The following is a 17,713-nucleotide window of genomic DNA, read 5'->3' as shown; positions in this document are numbered from 1 at the left end:
AAAAAAAAAAATTCTTTCGAAGTATCGAGAGATCTTCTCATAAATGTCATAGCCTAAAAAAAAAATTTTCGAACCCTAACTTTCCCGGAATAACTGAGGGGTTACAAGATGAGTCCTCGGGACTAGCACTTCGGGACGCTTCTATGTTTTCATCCGGAGTGTAGTCGGGAAACATCTCCACTTCAACGTTGACCAGATCTAGATCAGAAGTGATCATATTTTCATCAATGAAGTTTAAGTCGTCATGATTCGCACCACGAGATGCTTCTAGTTTTTCATCTCTGGCTGAACTCTAACTGATAAGACTCCGAGATACCCTTATTTCAGGCACATCTTAGGGTGTTTTATCGCGTCTATAGCTTCCTTATTTGGTAAATTATGTGCGTAAATGTTTGAAAATCACTAACTGATGCACAGAAGCTACTTATAGCTTAAAAGAAGTAAAAGCGGAGCCCCGGGAGCAAATAGAACCAAAAGATGAGCTTAAAAAGCAAACCAGGCAAAAGCGGAGCCCCGGAGGACCAATCTGGAAGGCCACACGCGTGTGAGCAAGCGTGGAAACTTTCCAGAAGCTCCCCACGCACGCTCACACGCGTGTGAGAGGCGTGGAGGCGTGATGCGCAAATTTCAGCTAGGGTTGTCATTTCGGAGACTATTTAAACCCCTTTGATGAATATCCAGAGGAGGATTCCAGAATTTTAGTTTTCCCTTTTCTTAGTTTTTCCTTTGGAGAACTTTCTCCATTTTTTCCTAGTTTCTAGATTAGATCAATCTCCATTGTAGAAGACAACAAGCTTGGATTGAAGATCTTCTTCTCTCTAGGTGATTACTAAAATAAGATTACCAATGTACAAGCAAAAGCTAATTTAATCCAAGAATAAGATTACTAAAATTATAAAAATGAAATAGAGATCACCTAGAGAGAAGAAGATCTTCAATCCAAGTTTGTTGTCTTCTACAATGGAAATTGATCTAATCTAGAAACTAGGAAAAAATGGAGAAAGTTCTCCAAAGGAAAAAACTAAGAAAAGGGAAAACTAAAATTCTGGAATCCTCCTCTGGAAATTCATCAAATGGGTTTAAATAGTCTCCGAAATGACAACCCTAGCTGAAATTCGCGCAACACGCCTCCACGCCTCTCACACGGGTGTGAGCGTGCGTGGGGAGCTTCTGGAAAGTTTCCACGCTTGCTCACACGCGTGTGGCCTTCCAGTTTGGTCCTCCGGGGCTCCGCTTTTACCTGGTTTGCTCTTTAAGCTCATCTTTTGGTCCTATTTGCTCCCGGGGCTCCTGTTTTACTTCTTTTAAGCTAAAAATAGCTTTTGTGCATCAGTTAGTGATTTTCAAACATTTACGCACATAATTTACCAAATAAGAATGTTATAGACACGATAAAACATCCTAAAATGTGCCTGAAATAAGGGTTTCTCGGAGTCTTATCAAAATCCAAGTGAGATATTTGACTAAAATATGCCTAAAATTATATGGGAAAGCAAAACAAACTGCCTTAATAAGCCATAATGCCCTAAATATGGTCTAAGGATCCAAAAATTGAATGATATATTATATTCGTTAATAATATACTAAATCCAACATTAATGCATGCTTTAATGAATGTATAATTGAAACAATAAAATAAATATTTGACAAATATACATAGCATGCTTGGATTTACATATTAATATATTATTAACCCATATATTCTAAATAAATTGCAATACTTCAATCAATTTAATATATACATCAATATTAAATTAAAATTCAAACAACTTATTTTATACTTAATATTTGTTCAAATTGAATGATAATTTAATAATAAATTAAGGAGGAATTAAATTAAACAATTAATCTAGAAGATGTCCAAATATGATGAAAGAAATCTGAAGCAGGCGCAAAATAAACCAAAGTAGGCCTTTTTAATAGCAAACCAGGTCGGCCCGAATGAGCCTGACCCGACCCAAATCCTATATAATCCATCATCTTCTCCATATTTGATCAGCCAACCCAAGCTGCCGACTGAAGAAGGAAGAAACAGAGCGGCCTGGAACTAGGGCTGCCTAGAGGAGGAAGAGGATAGCTCGCCCCCGCCATCTCTCCTCGTCGAGATACTAAGTTTGCCACCTACATACTTGAACATGACGCCATGAAACAAAAGCAGCAGCAAGGATGAGAGGGATGTTAGCGCCCGTTGTCATCCTCGGCCTTAGTCACGTCACCACCCGCCGGCCACGACTTCAAGTTGTGTCATCGTCGCCTGAAGCCCGTCGTGGTTCTACATGGAAGCCGGCAATTGGAGGGGAAAACAACATAAACTGATCAAAAAACAGAATTTTTTAAAAAATTTCTGTCATGTTCTCCACCATCAGTAATAACCATCGACGACTCGTGGTTCAAAACCAGCTAACAGTAGGCAGTAGGTATTCTCAAGGCTCGTCAAAACGAAGACCATAACCGGCGAAATAAATCCAGCAATTCTCTGGCAAACTTAGGCAATGAGGAAAAAAAATAATTCCAATAGTCCAAAACCAATGGCAATTAATTCATTGAAAATATACACACTAAATTGCACATTATATCCTAACTAAATAGATATATTTTTGTAGGTAAATTTCAAAAGAATTAATATACAAAACATATACGAAAACTCAATGTATATGAAACAAACTAATGTTGATTACAGGCAAAACAATCAACCAGGGAGAGATTAATAAAAACTCTTGATACCAAATGTTAGATCTAAAATATAGTCTAACCATATTGAATGAATCTAAGAGAAACCTAACCTTGTAGTTGCAGAATCGTAAATCATGTTGATCTCCAGCCATAGTTGATATTCTACCTTGAACAGTGGCTCTGCAGGGTGTTAGCTGTTTTGTCCCACACTTAACTTAGAACGCTAGATGGTGTGCTAGTATTTTCTGAGTAGTATGAGTACCATAACTTTAAGTGCTATATATTGTTTGTCCTGCATCACATCAATACAGATTTTATATAGGCATAATGGTCATGGACTAAACCTAGATGTCCAATCCAACAAATTACTTAATGTCCAATCCAACAAATAACTTCCAGTGATTTTTTTTTTAGGTTTCCGGTCGAATCCAGACCACTAGTTTCTGCCCGAAACTAGTGATGTTTTTTTAAAAATAATTTTTAACAAATGAAATTATATTTAATATTACTATAAATATTTTTATATTCTAAATAAAATAATTAAAATTTTAAATTATACAATTCTACTCATTTTCTAGAAAATGAAGTAAACACACCAAGATAGTTTTTTCAGAACGCAACCAAACACGGAAAAAGAAAATTTTTTCTAAAAAATTACCCAATTTCTAGAAGTCATTTTTCTTCTTTCCAAATGGACCCTTAATAGTCACGATTTCGAGTTGGTTAATTTAGTTCAAAATCACTAGTTTGTATTCAGAAAAATGAAGGTACTCCTATTCATATTTGGAACATTATATTATTTTATTGGTCCACTATAAAAGAGATCGAAATTATTTGAATGATTTAGAAGGATGACTGATATTTCAATAAATTTTCACCCACATGACATCTACAGTCATTTATATTTTCATCAGAATAAGAAAACCATTAAATTTTGAAAAAGAAGTTTCAATTAGTTGTTGAATATCACCATGCATGCCACTTTAATATAATTTTTTTTGTTATAAATATAAATATATATATATATATATATATATATATATATATATATATTAAGTGGACATTATTATTTTAACACATATAATGAGCCATCATTAAACTATTCATTATTGTACTCATTACTACATTTATAATATGTATATACATGTTGTAGGAATGAGAATCTCTAAGCTCCCTTTTCTCCCTAATCTCTCCGTCATATCTCTTCTTGTCTCTTGCAATTACTTTAGTTTTACAACAGGTTATCAACACGAGTGCTCTGTATATCCTCGACAGAGCAATAGCAAATTCTCCGACGATCGAAGAAGCCCATCGTTCAAAAGTCACAAACCTCATCCGGATCCGAATCTTCGTCGCTGCTGTTGAATCTGTGATACCATCCTAAATCTGGAACTGAAACCTTCAGCCATAATTTCCGGCACGGCTGTCGGATTCTTGCTGGTCAGAATAGGTGATCATCTCCGCCTCTTTGAGACAATCACGGTGATGGGTGATTGGCCATCCGATCCTCAACCAATTGCCGATCATGAATTCCGACGTCTTCTGGATGAATTGGACGCGCAGGCTACATCGTCTCTTTGAAGGCGATCTCGTGGCTGGATGTTAGCGTTCCCTTGCCTAAGGTGTCCCAAGTGTTAGTCCACAGGTCGCAGCTACGCCGGACTGATGATCGGAGATCACCTGCAACTTCCGGAATGCCCCCATCTATACTTCATCAACGACTTTGACAGTGCGTGCCCAGGCAATCCGATCATGGAGTTGATGACACCGATGGAGTCTTTTCTCTAGTTAACTTACACTTAGTGAACCTGCACTTGCTCCATGCAATATAAAAACCCAAATTATTTTGGCAAGGGTAATTGGGTTACTTTTAGCAAACATAATGAGTCAAGATATTAGAATTTCTTATCCACATGAGTATTTTATAAAGCATGCATGAAAGAGAAATTAATAAATTATATGTTTTGGGGATATCAAACTTGATTGAATCCAAATCTGACTCAATGTATATCGTGAGTAATCCCCCATGCACCTAGTATGTGTAAACATGTCCCAATCTACGTTTATATTCTTTGTATGTAGTCCATTTTACTATATATATCACCATCGTAGCGTATCTCTAGGGTCTACCAAATAAACCTCCGCCTGTTGTTTAAATACCCACAAAGCCCATGATATGAGATCAATAGATACGCTGACTACATACTTTATGAAGATCATTTTCTCAGCATTAGGGGGAGGTAAGAGCACAAATTAATGGAATGTTGAGAAATTCCATGGAATGAAAATATCTTCAGTATTAAAATTCACGTACTAGTTGGACGGAACTAGATATTCAGAAGATAATTGAACCAGAAGTTCATAAGATAATATATTTGTGACATTAGCAAATAATCAGCCTGACGGTAAGTATTGTTACCGGTATGTGTTTTGTATTATTAATCTGAGTATAGTCAACAGTACAATAGTGTTGTGTCTAGTAAATTTGCGTGTAAGAAACAGAGCCCCCCTCCTCCTACAACAAACTGTTCTTTATATCTACTACAAACGACTCTCTGTGTAATGTACATTTAATCCTATCTGAACTAAGTGCCGGTAATATCAACAAGGTATAACTCCTCTACAAAGTGTCATCCTTGTGTAATGGGTGACCGTTTGTCTGCCTTCGGGTCAGTGCTTGTGGTTCGGGTCGGGTACTGCTTACCCAATTACTCTGTCACCAAACCCCCTACTCCTTAGTTTGCAAGCGTAGCTAAGTCAACTAGGGAGTAGTAATAGTGCAAAGCGAAATCAATAAGAATTTTATTTTGAAATGCCAACATAGCGGCTGAGGCAGGGCTTTGGCAAAAAGTGGTCGAGGTAGGGCCTCGGCCAAAAGTGGTTGAGGAGTTATCCAATAACGAGGCAGAATATGAGGCCCTCCTAAACGAGCTACGGTTAGTAGCAGGGCTACGAGCAGAGAAGATCCGTATCTGGTGTGACTCTAAGCTGGTAGTTGGTCATGTCACGGGGGAGTATGAGGCCAACAAAGGTAGTATGGTAGTATGCAAAGATACAGAGACGTAGTGTTGAGAACCCTGCGTGAATTTGAGGGGTATGAAATTAACCAAGTAACCCGCGAGGAAAATGTTGACGCTGCCATGCTCTCCAAGCTGAGCACTAGAATCTCCAACCATATTCTCAACATTGCTCGATTGGAAGATTTGGGTACTTCAAGCATTGACATCTCGTGGGTTAGCCCCGTGCAAACTAGAGAACATGTTCAATTGACCATATTAAAAAATACAAGAAGGATGGCACTCTACGAATGGATGAGCAGGACGCTAAGTTAGCAAAGTTACGAGTACCTAGCTACGTTACTCTAGATGACAAATTGTATAAGCGGTCTTATAATGGCACACTCCTGAAGTGTGTATACCCTGATGAAACAGAACTGATGATGAGAGAAGTCCATGAGGGGATGTGCTCCGCGCACTAGGGAGCGTACACCATAGCTCGTCGTATCATGTTGCAAGGCTTCTTCTGGCAAAAAATGTTGAAGGATTGCGCGGAATACGCCAGGCGATGCCCCAAGTGTCAAGAGTTTCAAACACTACTAGGTCGGCCCGCAACTAATTATACTCCGGTGAGTACGGCAATTCCCTTCTCAAGATGGGGAATAGATTTGGTGGGGGCCCTTCCTACGGGCTCTGGAAGCCGAAAGTACATCATTGTGGCTGTTGACTATATCACTAAGCGGGTGGAAGTTGAACTCCTTGCCAGCATTACAGCAGCAAGGTGCAAAAAAATTGTGGAAAAGAGTATACTGTGCCGCTTTGGTGTTCCCCTACAAATAATTACTAACAACGGACGCCAATTTGAAACAAAGGAGTTTTCAGAGTTCTTGACGGAATGGGGCATTAAGCATACGCTGGTAGCGGTGTCATATCCTCAAGCCAATGGTCAAGTGGAGAATGCGAATAGAACTATCCTTGATGGTTTAAAGAGAAAGTTGGAGGTAGCTGGTGGAGCGTGGGTTCAGGGTTGAAGAGCTTGACAATATTCTTTGGATTTATTGCACAACGCCAAGGAAGGCCACTGGAGAAACTCCCTTCGCTCTCACTTATGAGTTCGAAGCTCGAGCTTCAATAGAAGTGGTGGTACCAAGTAGGAGAGTGGAGGAGTATGAGCCAGGCTGAAATGAAATCCAGCAAGGGGTGGACCTCAATTTCATAGATGAAAAAAGGGAAGCTGCATACTGTAGGATGGAGAACTACAACCGACAGTTAAAATCTTATCACGATGCAAAAGTTCAACCCCGATACTTCCAAGTAGGCGACTACATACTGCGAAGGAGAGAAGCCAGTCAACCCTTAGAAGGGGGCAAGTTCGCAAAAAAATGGGAAGGTCCTTATATCATAGAAGAGGTTATTCACCCAGGAACTTATAAACTGATGACCGTAGGGGGCAGGTTCATCGATAGGATATGGAACTCGGAGCATTTAACAAAGTACTATTAGTAAGATGATGTATAACATTAGTCATGGTCCGCCTAGATTATTTTTAAACATTAGTCATGGTCTGCCCAGATTACTTTTAATAAATTTATAATTTTTACATCACTTGTGGGTGTGCGATAGTCTACATAAAAAAAAACAGCTAATGACCAAGGCCACACCTCGACCCCAAGCGCCAAGGCCATGCCTCGGCCCCGAGCGCCAAGGATGCACCTCGGCCACCAATGGCCAAGGCTGTGCCTTAGCCCTAAGAACTGATGCCATGCCTCAGCCACTAATGCCTCGGCCCCAAGCGCCACGCGCCTCGGCCACGGGTGGCTGAGGCCGCATATTGGCCCCAAACCCTCCGGGGCACACAAAAAATTAAAAAAATAAAAAAAATATATATAAACACCACCTCGGCACAGCGCCGAGGTCGCGCCGAGGTCCTGTGCCGAGGCGTGGTACAGCGCCGCCTCCGGGGCGAAAATTGCAAATTGCAAAAAAAAAAAAAAAAAAGGGAACAAAGCAAAGTCTATTAAGTGGCAAACTTTATGAAGTCTTTAACACGAAATAATAATCTCAAAAACAAGTCGGAAATAATGCAAATAATAATATCAAAAACAAAAACAAACAGAATTAAGCTTATGCAATAACTAGGCGTCCTCTGCCTTGGTGATGTTTTCTACGAATATGTCTTCCATGGAAGCACGAGAAACACTGGTGTTCGGGGGAAGATTGGAAAGGTGAGACATCCCGGAGTCAGCAGCATCGCCATCAACAGCATCAGTGGCCGCAGCATCACAATAGCAATTACTTCGCACTTGGCGTCGGGGTCAGGATTCTCATATATTGCTAGCAAACCCATGGAATGGTATACATTCCAAGGTCAAATGCTACCTGAGATTTTGCCTCAATCGCTTCTTGGCCCACCTTGGATTTCAAAAACACCTTAGCACCCTCAGTAGTGCTCATAAACTCTTTCACGTCATCCTTGAACTTGGCAGATCGCTTGTAGACCTCTCCCGCTTCTGTAAGGAATGACGCATGAGACTTCTTCAGCGCGACAGTAGTAGCACAAGTCTTCTCGTGATCCTCTTGCTCCGGCTTCAACTCAAGTACTAATGCTGCGTGGTCGGTCTTTAGTTTCTTGAGCTCAGCTTCCTGTGACGCTAGTAGCCCCTAGAGGTTGTTCTTTTTAGCAATGAGGTCGTTCTTTTCAGCATGGGCCTTGGTTCATATCACTTCGCATTGAGCGTGCAAAATCTGTCCTTCCAACATAGCCTGCAAGCATAAGGGTTAGAGCGGGAAGTGTTTACGTACAAAGTATAAAAAATGTCAAAGTAAGCGACCAACCTCCAGCATGTGTCTGAGGTACCGCTCCTGTAGCACGGTCACTTCCTGAGCGTCCAAAACTTCCAGATCCGCTGGAGGAATAAGACGTTGGGAAAACTCAGCAGCATTGATACTCCCTGTTATTATATAATCTCTAGGAAGCACATCCATGCCAAGTCAAATCAGGTTAGTTCAAGCACGAGAGTGTTGCACTGAAGAGGCTTCCCCTCGCTCGGGAGCCTAGGTTGAAAGGGCAGAAGCCCCCGCAGGCATGGAATTCAGATTGGGAGTTCCTTCATCGGTTGCTGGTGCCTGACTCTTCTTTCCTTTCTTATCCGTCTTGCTCTTCTTAGATGACGAATTTTGTCTAGACCGCGACAAGTACCGGTCTGCTATCGAAGACATAGCACATGCGGAGACAAAATGTTAGAATAAACAATTAAGGGAAACAGTCAAGTATCACAAACAGTAGAACTATACCAGGTGCATCAAGGGCAGTTGGTCGAATCCTCGAAAAACCCAACTGTACAAACTCCCACTCAGAAGCATACTTAGCAATCTTTAGTGGACTACCTTTCTTGAGCTCAACTACCCCCCTACGTACATGGAGACTCTTGTCTAAAGGAGGGTGACATCTAACCTGGGATCCCCACCTGACAGCAAAAGGGGGTGGACTATCTAGCGAGACAAAACCTTTACCCTCTCCGGACGACCTACCAACTCTAAATAACTCTTGGAAAAGGTTCAAGGTAGGTTCCTCCTTCCTCTCTCGACACACAGAAAGGAAACCTGCAATTGCTTGGTGACCATTTGGAACAAGTTGACCTGGTGGGGATTGAAAATTATTTCCAAGATCAAAAGGATTTCCTAATCAAATACTGCCAAAAATTTATTATTAAAGTCATTATTCCCAAAGTTATACAAATTATTACTCCGGGTAATTAGGAGATTGACGTATAATTAAAAAAAAAAGCCAAAAAAAAAAAAGAATTTAACAAAAGATAATATTTTTATTCCCATGAAAAAGTTCATTGTGAAGCGTACAATTGATATCTTTATTTTTAACGAGGAATACATTCAGAGGTTACATTCAGACTTTGGCAAAAGTAGACACTAGGGTAGGATCTTCAGATGTTAAAGGAAGTTCTTCCTCAACGTAAGGGACCATAGCCAAATTTTGTCCGGATCTAGAGAACACGGTGACACCTTCATCTTCGTCAGAAACATTTTCTTGTTTTGGTTCGTAGAGCACAACGACCCCTTCCTCTTCGGCAGACACAATTTCTTGTTTTGGTTCGTAGAGCACAACGACCCCTTCCTCTTTGTCAGACACAATCTCTTGTTTTGGTTCGTAGGGGACAATAATCCCTTCCTCTCCGTCAGAAAGAATTGCCAACAGATCTTCAACGGTATCTCCAACTTCATGACCACCTAGCATGGCCTTCCTATTCCTCAATATTTCGAGTCGAGTCTGCTCCATCAAGCATCTTGAGCGTTGTCTCTTCATCTCCGTGCCTGTTTTCTTTGGATCCATAAATCCTAAAAAAAAAATCATCATCACCAGCGCAAGCAAAAAAAAAAAAACACAAAGACGTACCAGGTTAAAGTACCGAGGCAGGATTGAAGGAGCAGTGGAACAACCTAGTTCAGGAAAGTTTTATACACAAAAGAGAGGCTTATAAAAGGAAGGAGAATCATGGCAACTACTTTGAAGATTAGGAAATATTTTACAAATCTAAGGGATTTCCTTTTCAGATCCTATGCAAAAGATTTTTGCCCAGTACCAAATTGTTACTCCCAAGCTGCCTCGGCCACTCTCACTAGCTTGAGAGTGGGGGCTGGTGATAGGGTAATTGGGTAAGTACCCGACCTAGAACCATATGCAGGACCCGAAGGCAGACGAACAGGCTATGAGGGAGTCAAACAGCCACCGTTATACATTAAAGAGGAAGAGCCACTCCAACGGCTCCTCGGTATTATTATCCACTTAGTACACATTGAAGAGGCGACTTAGTACACATTGAAGAGGAAACATCTGTTACATTGACAAAGAGTCGTTGCACTTGAGAATATAAAAGGAGAATCACATTGCAGAATGCGGCTCTATTTCTTACACGCAAAACTATTGTACACAAACACTGTACTAAAATTACTCATTGTACTATCATACTTCACTAATACACAAGTATTCACTGGTAACTTATTTACCGTCACAGCCAAATATATATATTGATCATGCTAATCAGAAAAGAGTGACTAGGTCCAATATATAATCCCCAACTTGGACCAAATATATCTACCGATACAACTTGACGCCAGAAGTGTAGGAGGTGTATTAGTGTAAGAGATAAAAGTCATAATACTATATCTAGTAAAGAAATATTGTCATTCTTGAAATATCTTGAAGAATTATGTCTTGAAGACGTTCATCCAGATGACGAAAATCATAGTAAGGTGCACCAAATAGAAATAATACTAGAGATGTGGAAATACCAGATCTCAATATCTTTGGGAAATGACAACAATCTAGTTGATTTATAAATTGTCATGAATTTTATAAATATGGGAGAAAATTATAACTATAGTTTTCGAGAACACAATTGCCTATATAATTGCTCATATTTGGATCCAGAGTTAGGCACTAGAAGTGTCATAACTATTTAACATATAAATGAGCAATTAAGGCATAGCTCAACTTGCTAAAATAGATTCTCTTTATAGCATGTATACCATTGAATGTAACCCTGTTGGTTACAAATGGGCGTTTGTACGAAAGATAAAATGAGAACAATAAGGTGATATAATATAAAGCGAGTTTTGTAGGCAACGGGTTCACGCAGAGACCTTGATTGATTTTAATCAAATATAGTCTCCCAAGTAAGATGACATTAAGTTTCACTACATAACATCATTGGCAGAATAATAAAATTAGATATGCAGCTGATAAATGTCATGACCGCATAATTATGGGTCATTAAACTGGGTGATTTTCTCTTGAAGAATGAATACATAAATATAGATGTGTTATTATGCACTCTTGAAAGAGTTGCTAATGACCTTATCTTGATTAATATTGATGGTATAAACGTCAATAAAATATAAAGAGCTTGATGAAGTTAGCTCATGCCTAAGCACGGGTAGTTTGAAACTAAAGACTTGGGAACCCCCAAATATTATTTCGACATGAAGATCGAGCTTCTCCTTGAAGAAATTTTATACACCAGTTAGCCTACTTGAAAAATGCCTTGAAGATTTTATATGGATAAGTATCATTTACTTATCACACTAACGGTTGTTCAATCTCTTGAAGTAGATAACGAACCGTTTTAGACTCAAAGAATATAATAAGGATATTTTGGAACCAAAAGTCCATTATTTCATTGACATTGGAGCACCATTTTTGGACCAGAAGTTCCATAATCGCATCAGGCCTAATATTATATTCGCGATGAAATTGCTAGCAACGTTTAATGCTCCTTCTACAATGAAATATTGGAATGGTGTTTAACATATCCTCCAGTATCTTCGAGTTATAAAAGATGTTCGGCATTTTTGTGTGTATCGTTTTAATGGGCTATTTGGGTACTAGCTATTATTAGTGATCCCCATGATGCAAGTTCGAAAACTGGTTGTACTATATTTTACCTGGCCTCCATTGTCATATAAGGAGACAATAAAGATAATGTTGCATCAATGATAAATGGGTATATTATGAAAAATTTTACTAGACATTATGATGTCGATCAGTATTATACCCACATGAGCTCTAGAAGAGTCACGAGTCACGAGATTATTCACCCCATTGATAGTTGGACGTATTTGTTCACAAAATCCCTTTCTATATTTTGGAGGTATATTTCATATAAGGGATTTTGAAGAATGTTATCTTCAAGGGATTATCATTTACTTGAATAATGAATATTATGCCCTAAAGTTTATGTTGGGGTTATGGTTGCACTATTTTTCCTTTAGCTAAATTTTTTCCACTGGGTCTTCTTAGCGTAAGGTACTTTTTAATGAGGCAACTGGTGCAACACATAATTTGGCACATATCATGTACTCTTTTTCTAACTAAGTTTTTTTTTCTTCCCACTGGGTTTTTCCTACTAAGGTTTTTAACGAGACATGAGTATGGTACAGTAATGTCAAAAGGGGAAAATTACAAAATCCTGAAGATTATACACTGAAAGTTTGTGACTAGTTATCCTGAAGATTATGCCCTGAAGGTCAGGAATGATTTATAGTTGTACTCTTTTAATTTTCCCTTAGCTAAGTTTTTCCCACTGGGTTTTCTTAGCCTAAGGTTTTTAATGAGGCAACCTTATATAACAGATGTTTTGAAATACATCATGTACTCTTTTTCCCTTTGACTAGGTTTTTTCCATATGATTTTTCCTAGCCAGGTTTTTAAAGTGGCATGATTACGGTAAAATAATGTCTAAGGGGTAGTGTTATAAATAAATAAATAAATATATATATATATATATATATATATATATATATATATATATTAAGTGGACATTAATATTGTAACGAAACGGTCCGTCATTAATCTATTCATTATTACATTTGTATTATGTATATACATGTTGTACACCATTAAAAAGCGGAATGAGAATCTCTAAGCTCCCTTCTCTCCCGAATCTCTCTGACATATCTCTTCTTGTCTCTTGCAATCACTTTAGTTTTACAACACTTTTAAATAATTATCTTATTTCTGTGACACCTTTGGGTGTGCTTGGTTTGTATATGAGAATCAAAATCGGAATGGAAATCAAATATTTGGTAATGGTAATGGGTTTTGGTGAAAGTATTTTACATATTTGGTAGTAGGGTAGAATTGAAATGATTACCAATGTGTATGACCTTATAATGGGAATAAATGTTTTAACAATACGAAAACAAAAAATTAAAGTAATTGATCCTAATATAATGACATCCAAAACATCAATATGAACAAAAAAAATCTAAAAGTACTAATCCAAATTTAAAAGTTAGATTACCAATAACATGGAATGATACCCCTTAAAAAGTTTTAAAAAGTTTTCAAACAAACATTAACTATAATTTTGATTCCCACTCTTAATTTGTAAACCCATAAACCAAACACACCCTTTCTTCCTCTCCTTGTCAATTAAAGAGGGGCCGCCATATTAGGACACTATGTATTTGAGTAGGACTCCCTATTCTAGGCTTCCTGTGATTCTCCTATTCTAGTCTCCCTAAGATTTTCTCATTATATATATCTATGTAATATGTATCTTTCAACTATCTCATTCAATACAATTCATTCAGTTCTCATCTAGTATCAGTTAGCTAGAGTTCCAATAATTATCAAAGTCGTATGCATCTGCATCTTTCAACCTCTTCTAATATAGGTTTTTTTTTTTTTTCTTAATGAGATATGGAGTATTCATAGAGGTGGTAGTCATCTACTGTACCGTCAACCTAGCTTGATGAGGTGGAGGCAAACTAGCTACCTCCTATTCTCCAGGTTTAAGTAAGAAATTAAACAAGCCTTTCTAACTCTCGTTCAAATGTAAAAGAGAATACATCTAATGGTCCTTTGAATATTAGCGATTTACTAACTGTGGTCCTCGACTTTTAAATGACATCCAATCGTTCTTCAAGTTTTAAAAAATAGCTACATGTGGTCCTAATTCTTAAAATAATCCGAGTTTAAAATAATCATGAGATATCCTAAAAGGACCACGTGTGATTATTTTTTAAAATTTGGAAGACCATCGGAGGTCATTTAAAAGTCGAAGGAACACAGTTGGTAAATTGTTAATACTCGGGAGACCATTATATTGGATGTATTAACAACTTTTTTGGTGCTTTTTAAAAAATTTGATAGTAAAAAATATGAAAATTAAAGAACTTGATAATGATAATTAATCATAATTAATGATAATGAAAATTCTTCCTCTCCTTGTCAATTAAATTGGTAGAGTATTGCAAATCCAATAAATGATACAAATCTGTTGTGTGTATACAACATTGATGGAATTGAATGAAAATGGGAACCGTCAACATGATACTCCTCCACCCACCTGCAAAACATCATTGCATTATTTTCACAAAGCATCAAGCATCATCAAGTAAATAGGCACAAGTAAATAACCTCCAATCACCATTATTTACTTTCAAAACTACTAATTCATAAATATCTCAAAGAGTTCAACAATAAACTCTACTAATGATCATAGATATACTCCAACACACATTCAAATACAATTCAATAAAAGTTAAGTTTAATAGACAAACCTCACTAGCTTTTACCAATATAAACAATCCCATGTAGAAATATATATATCCAAATAAATCATAGATATACTCAAACACACATTCAAATCAACTTTCAAGTCACTAACAATGATGTGGGTAGAAAGATTGATTCGGTAAAAATACTTCCCGAACTCCTTTTTACTTGAAATTTTTATGGTAGAACCTAAACTTATAGAACTTGATATCCATAAAAAGTTTGAGTCAATTTGATCTTCAAACATAAACAGAAAATTATGTTTCTACCCTTGGCAGTATGCGGTCCAGATTTTGGAAAATAATTCAAAAACAATACTTCTACTCCTTGGATTATTATGAAATGTTTTGTGTATGTTCTACACTTGATGAGCTACATAACTGGAGGAATTGGCATCCAAATACCTTACTAAATACTCACAGAAATTTTCGTAAAATGACTTTGAAGCTAAAATGGCTTACCTTGCACGGGGAGCCATTCCACTTGCTTTTCCAAATTCAAATCAATCCATTTTGACAGGAATCCCATTGTTATTGTTTCTTACTGCAATGGCTGCTGTGTGACTGGTAAAAGCCATAGAATATCTCATGTTAGTTGGAATACTATACAAGACATTTTTCTCATAGTAGAACACTTAAATGCAATTTAAAGCCCAAACACAAATTTAAAGGGCCAATAAATATCGCAAGCAGTTAGTAGTTAAGTAGTTAACAATAATATACTTCTAGATACTCTAGAGTGCTCCATGTACAGAAGAACATAAATATAAATATGTAAATAATGTGACAGAATGAAACAATAAAAACATTAAAAGTAAGGAAGTTCAGCAAATCAAAGGAAAAAAAAATGGGATAAAGTTCGTGTTAGCCGCACACCAACATGATCCTCACAAGCAAAATTATTCACCAAATAAAGAAAAAAATCAGAAAAGGAACAAGGCATAAATCATTCTCAAATATAAAAGATAAGATAAAAATGCCACTAGCATGGTATACTACAGACCCAAATACCCAATGATTTTTCTTGGTACAGTTACAATGATTTTCATATCAAGACTGTTGAGATGTGGTGTCAAGAGACCTATAAGGCTATAAGCTATGAAACTCTCTATGAAAACATGAAAACAAAGTGCACCAATTTCTTTTAATAACTTACAGAAATATCTATGATGAAATTTGAGCAAATTACTACACATAGCCAAAATATCTGGAGATGATTTATTTACTCCATTAAACCGATTGGAAAAAGAACCAGCATAAAAATGCAGTGCTCCCTGTGACATTGTGAGGCATTGGAAGTAGTGAAGTACTATCAAGAAAAGCAGAATAAGCTAAAGAAATCCCCATTTTTCCAATAAGCAAGGGCAACTATTTAAATTGAAGATGCTTGTCAAACTCATTTGTTTGCATTCCATGTATTGCGTCTCACCAATCACCATTGCTGTGTTAGCAATAGTTTTTCTACAGCATTATACAATATTCTATTTAACTGGTGAAGCATTTTATATGAACTTCTAGTCTGTAATAATATTATGACTCAGGCTGACTAGACAGGGTGAGGGGAAGCTTAAAGTCTAAACTTTAAAGCTGTACTAATTCTTACCTAATGTTCTTGAGGTTTACAAGAGCCACCTTTCACAAGAAGGAATAAAAAAATAAAAAATAAAATTTAAAAAAAAAAGGGACTTCTTGTAGGTCTTCGTTGCAGTTTAACTGAATGCAGAGAGCAAAATAATTGTTATCAGCAAAGATAGCATACAATTACATTCCATAAAACCCAGGAAAGGGTTAAGTTCAATAAAAGAAACCTTGCAAATATTTGGGGAATATTAGTATATTTTAGATGTCAGAAAACCACGGGAATGATGAATCATCTGCATAGGAACTTTTCATAAACTAAATAGTAAAATTGTCAATGAAAAGCACTGTCAGCTTATAAGAATGAAATAAACAAGTGTGAAAAAAATGTTGAAGTACCAAATAAAGAGCATAATTAAGATAGATCAAACTACAGATATTAAGCATATTAAGACAGATCAAACTGCAGATATTAACCTCAAATACATAAGCTGTAATTGACCAATCTGCCTGGGACTTTCCATCTTCCTCACCGTCGACCACCAACATTCACTGCCTCTCTCTTCGCCAGGGGAGATGAAGACCGGAGAAGACCTCAGCTACCATCGGACTGCCGCCACTGCTCACTGCCTCTCTTCGCCGGAATGAGCTCGCCGGACTACTGCGAAGCTTCTCGTCGTTGCTCGCCGGGAAAAAGAGGAGGGAGACGAGAAAGATGGAGGGGCGAAGAGAGACGAAGACAACCGCCATTCCTCCGCCGTCGATCCGCTGCCTCCGCCGCCACCGCAACTGCAACCGCCATTCCTCGCTGCCTCCGCCACCACCGCAACTGCAACCGCCGTTCCTCGCTGCCGTCGATCAGCTGCAACTCCGACCATCGTTGTGGCTGCTCGTCGCGACTGGTGGTGCCGGCAGCAGCCGATCTCCTTCCTCACCTGGGTGAAACGTGACAGTCAACTTCACATTTGAAATAGCGTACGTATAATAATTGGGCATGGACCACTCACCACTTTTGGCTTAGCGCGGTCCCTCTTTTCTTCTTACTTCCTAGGATAACGTCATCGAGCCACTCGACTTCACATGGAGCTCCATGCTTTTTCGAAGACAGTGCAATGGGTACCCGAATCCTAGCGAAGCGGCTCACCTCATCTCTTTTTTCTCAATTCTTGGGATCTTTTTATGTGGACAACCGACTCCAGATAAAGCTTTTTGCTTATCGAAGACTATGGTTTGAACACAACCCAACGAATTGGCTTCCCACAATTTTTAAACTTGGTGATTGGTCTTTTGCCTTTTCGACTTCTCTCCATGTCAACCCCTCATGCCTTTTTCTATTTATGATCAAGGGATTTTTTTTTCTATTACGCTTACCAACAGGCTCACCTTTTGCC

General features: G+C 38.0%; 1 long non-coding RNA gene across 1 annotated transcript; it reads right to left on the bottom strand.

Annotated features, from left to right (window-relative positions):
* Window positions 1-14,387: 14,387 nt before the first annotated feature.
* Window positions 14,388-17,259, bottom strand: LOC116023302. The gene is made up of 3 exons (XR_004099405.1): window positions 16,800-17,259; window positions 15,207-15,308; window positions 14,388-14,536 (listed from the first exon to the last, which is right to left on the bottom strand). It is a non-coding gene; the product is annotated as an uncharacterized LOC116023302 (long non-coding RNA).
* Between the last annotated feature and the right edge of the window lie 454 nt (window positions 17,260-17,713).

The sequence above is a fragment of the Ipomoea triloba genome, chromosome 6, assembly GCF_003576645.1.
Source record: "Ipomoea triloba cultivar NCNSP0323 chromosome 6, ASM357664v1".
Classification (NCBI taxonomy): Eukaryota; Viridiplantae; Streptophyta; class Magnoliopsida; order Solanales; family Convolvulaceae; genus Ipomoea; species Ipomoea triloba.
The sequence above is the reverse complement of the archived record's forward strand: the minus strand, read 5'-3'. Positions and strand labels throughout refer to the sequence as shown.